Genomic DNA, 4153 nt, shown 5'->3' with positions numbered 1-4153 from the left:
ATGGCTTGGATTATCCAGACATCTTTTAACGGCAGGATGGACAACCACTTGGGTTAGCATAAAATAACCTGCGCCGCAGGTAACTAATGCTATGTCAGGCATGTGCGCCGTTGAGAGGGAAGATGATGACCCGCTTCATTTATTCGCTTTTTCTCGGGGCTCTCGCCGCTCCTACTCTCTCTCTAAATGAATGTTCTTTGAGCCTCTCTCTCTCTTACGAGATACTCTCCGTTATTGCACGTTCTCTCTCTATCCAACAGCTAATGATGGGGTCTCACGCCACTAAGGAGTGGGAGGGTCTCACATGATAATTTCTCTTAAAAAAGATGAATTTGTATTTTGCATATTAGGGAAAAGGTAATGAGGAAAGCTGATCATCATTTAAATCTGCCGGGTATATTAAAATTGGGAGAGATTTTCTTCGTTTTTGGGGAAGGGTCATGATCACGATGTCATCTGTCATGATCACGTGTATTAAAATTCCAGCATACCGGTTGAATTTGAAAAGGCGGCTTCTCAGTTTTCACGCGTTTTCAAAACTCCGCCGTATCATGTATATTGTTTTCAAATCTCCGTTGTTTCATGTAAATTGTTATAATCCCTCTAACCTTTCCCTCTCTACACTATAAGAATCTTTGGTTCTTCAGTTGTTGAATTTGGAATATAACTCTCTCTCTAGACCAGGGCCTCTTTCTCTCTCTAGGTTGAAAAAAACTAGAAAAGCTTTACCTGGGTTCTAACCAGATCAACAGAAGCATACTAGAGGAGTTGGGAGATTTGCAAGGTAACGCAATCTCGATCTTTCCAACAACTCCATTACTGGCTTCAGTAACAGTCTAAATAGTTCTACTTTCTAAAGTGATTTTTACAGTAATTCGTTTGTGGCTTCTTTCAGCATAATTGTGTGGCTTCTTTCAGCTTACTGTGATTTCTTTCTTGAGGTTTATTGAAGTTTATCGTCTTGATGAGTATAGATTTATCGTTTCCTAGTAGGCTGATTTTGATCATGTTGGAATCTTATTTAGGTACTTATTTTTTTAGAGTTGTATCTAAGTCCATTGGTACAATTTGATTTTAAAGAAAAAAATGTATCTATGTACCTATGGTCTTAGATGCATACAACTCTAAAAAATTTGAATTGGTACATTTAAATAAAAATATATAGTGTATTTATTTTTAGTATTTTGTATGAATTTTTTTCTTGATTTATATGCATTAAAATTACTACGAGTATCTCTTTTCATAACTGTCCAGTTTTCCATATAACATGTGGTAAACTCCCATTCATTGACCTTCACTTGAGGTCAATCAAAATAAGTAGTGTATTAAAAATAAATAAACTACTTATTTTTTGGAGTTTTATGTATCTAAGACCATTGGTACATATTTTTCCTTAAGATATGATGTTTTTTTAGAGTTTTATCTATGTCTTTGTTTGATAATCTCAAATTAGATTACTGATAAGTTCAAAGATTGCGGTTTCTGTCAGAGTTTTGTTGAACGTCACAGTCTTACTTATTGTTTTGTAAAATTCATTGTGTGAACTTTTTTCTTTCTTGATGACTTGTTCTCACATAGATGAATTTTTCAGTACTTATTAAAGAAGAAATATTTTTAAAGAGGAAATATTTTTATTTGAGAAATGTTGCTTGAAATGTTGTATTCATGCACATTATTTCTTGAAAACTTTGTAGGAGTTTTTCTGTAACTATATGCGAAATCTAATTACATCTGCAGTTCCCATTGCTGGCCTCAGTCACAGTATTTATAGTTATACTTTATAAAGTGATTTTTGCAGTGATTCTTTTGTGGCTTCTTTCAGCATAATTTTGTGTCTTCTTTCAACATTTTGTGATTTCTTTCTTGATGTTTATTTAAGTTTATCTTCTTGATAAGTGTTGATTTCTTGTTTCCTAGTAGGCTGATTTTGATCATGTTGGAATCTTATGTAGCTACTTATTTTTTAGAGTTGTATGATCATTGGTACATTTTGGTTTTAAAGAAAAAAAATGTATCTATGTACCAATGGTCTTTAGATACACACAACTCTGAAACTTTAGAATTGGTACATTCGAATAAAAAATGTCGTGTATTTTTTTGTAACAGGCTTATTCATTATTTCTTAAATTTTATTGTATGAATTTTTTTCTTCTTGATATCACATTTATGATTTGAGGTTTGTGTTTTTAGATGATGAACAAAACAGGCTTATTTATTATTTAGTAAATTTTACTGTATGAATTTTTTTCTTGCTTGATATAACTTTTATGAATTTTACGGGAATTATTTTCATTGAATAAAAATATGTAGTGTATTTTATTTATTTGAGATTGTTGTATGAATTTTTTTCTTGCTTAACCTTCATTAAAATTAGTACGAGTATCTCTTTTCATAATTGTCCAGTTTTCCATAGAACATGTTGTAAACTCCCATTCATTGACCTTCACTGGAGGGCAGGGTAATCTGAAAGAATAATGGTTGTGGGAACATCACAAATGTTGCATATGGGGCTCATATTAATTTTTTTTTTTCAAACACTCATAGCAGTTTCTAAGGATTTGAAAGCTATATGTAGCTTGATAATCACAGTTAATATATGTTTTTTATAGCAAGCCATGTAAACGTGATGATCTTATGATTTAAATAAGTTTCCGGAGTTGATGAAACAGTGCATGATTTGACTCATTTTTCCTGAAAAGGCTGCCACATGTTTTTTAGGTATTAGCTCCCACTGAGAGTTTTCTTGAACAAGGAGATTTCAAAATTGTTTTGTGGAATTTACGTCTTAATAGTTGTGATGCTTATTCTAAAGCAGTATTGTAGTGGCTTCATTCTATCAATAGAGCATCTGACATCTATAAAATTTGTTTCCAATAGTGATAATGAAAAAGCGATGCGTAGGAGTAAGGTAGTTATTTGAGCCCTTGAATGTTAACTATGACTAATATGTGCGAGCCTTGAAGTAAGTGTCTATAATGATGGAATAAGGTTGAACAGAGCTAACACCACCCAATATGTTCAATTTTTTAATGGTTACCATATCTCATCGTGTGTTTCCTTGGCCTTCTTGCTTGAAGTCAATGTTTGCACAGAGGAAGACAATCGTGGAGGGAGAGCAACATGAAATATTGCTAGAAGATGCTTAGGCTCTACCATCTTTACCCCTTGGAACGCTGAAGAAAACATTGTCTGAATGGGAGTCCCAGATCAACTAGGGCTGTTTATCATTGAAGTGTCCCTCAACCTCTGAAAATCTGTCTCGTGGTCTCGTGATGGCCTCCTCCTCTTTCTTCCCTCCTGTATTGGTGACCGAATCCTCATCTGAGGAAGAGGACCTCTCCGAGGTCTTGTAATTGGTCCCAGAAGCCCTACAATAAAATGGAAATCATGGGTAAGAAAGAGAAAATGCTCAAGGCAGGGAAATTGGTATTTTCCAGGGAGATTGCTGTAGTGGAGGAGTGTATTCCAGTTGAGTAGAACTGGAACATGGCACGAAAAAGGAGGAGACCTTGAAGGAGAGAGGTGCAAAGATTGGTTGAGGAGTTTCCTTACGACCCTCAGACCCGTATCCCCTCTGGCGTCACCAAAGGTGGAACGGAATTTCACATGTACCAATGATCCTCTTGGAACATTAGGAGTGAGGGATTCTAGTAAGAAGTGGGCATTGATACAACTATTGGGGGCTTCCAAACACAGATCATGCTTCTTCTAGCATTCTTGTTGTCTTCCCCTAATGTGAGGGGTATGTGTGAAGTTTTTGTTCTTTCTTTTCATGCATGGTGGTTTTTAAATATGGCCTTCAATCTCTCTGGTTTTTTGTGACAATCTTTTTATTTGACAATTTCTAATGTGGTATGTGTGAACTATGAACTTATAATTTTGGTGACTATTTTTTATTGGTCCAAGAATTATGGTGTGAACTTTATACATATGTTTTTTTTTTTATAGTCTTTACTCATTTTATATCTACTTTGTTAGTCTTGTATGTGGCTTTCTTATTTCACTATGTTTCTTTATGTTAGCCATTGATAATGGTGTCTGTGTTGGTTGTTGATAAAGGTGTCTGTGTTAGCTGTTGAAAATGGTTTATGTATTGTGGTGTTTATGGTTTTAAAGTGTATTTTTAAAGAGTGATGATCCTATGTGACTCTCC

At 34.5% G+C, this 4153-nt stretch overlaps 1 long non-coding RNA gene across 1 annotated transcript; it reads left to right on the top strand.

Moving 5' to 3' along the window:
• The first annotated feature begins 693 nt into the window (after nucleotides 1-693).
• On the top strand, nucleotides 694-3908 carry LOC148780529 (uncharacterized). Its single transcript, XR_016040020.1, has 2 exons — nucleotides 694-784; nucleotides 3078-3908. It is a non-coding gene; the product is annotated as an uncharacterized LOC148780529 (long non-coding RNA).
• Nucleotides 3909-4153: the final 245 nt, after the last annotated feature.

The sequence above is a fragment of the Amborella trichopoda genome, chromosome 9 (assembly GCF_054954075.1).
Source record: "Amborella trichopoda isolate Santa Cruz 75 chromosome 9, AtrichopodaSantaCruz75HAP2 v2.0, whole genome shotgun sequence".
Taxonomy (NCBI): Eukaryota; Viridiplantae; Streptophyta; class Magnoliopsida; order Amborellales; family Amborellaceae; genus Amborella; species Amborella trichopoda.
This window is presented reverse-complemented; position numbering and strand designations above follow the sequence as displayed.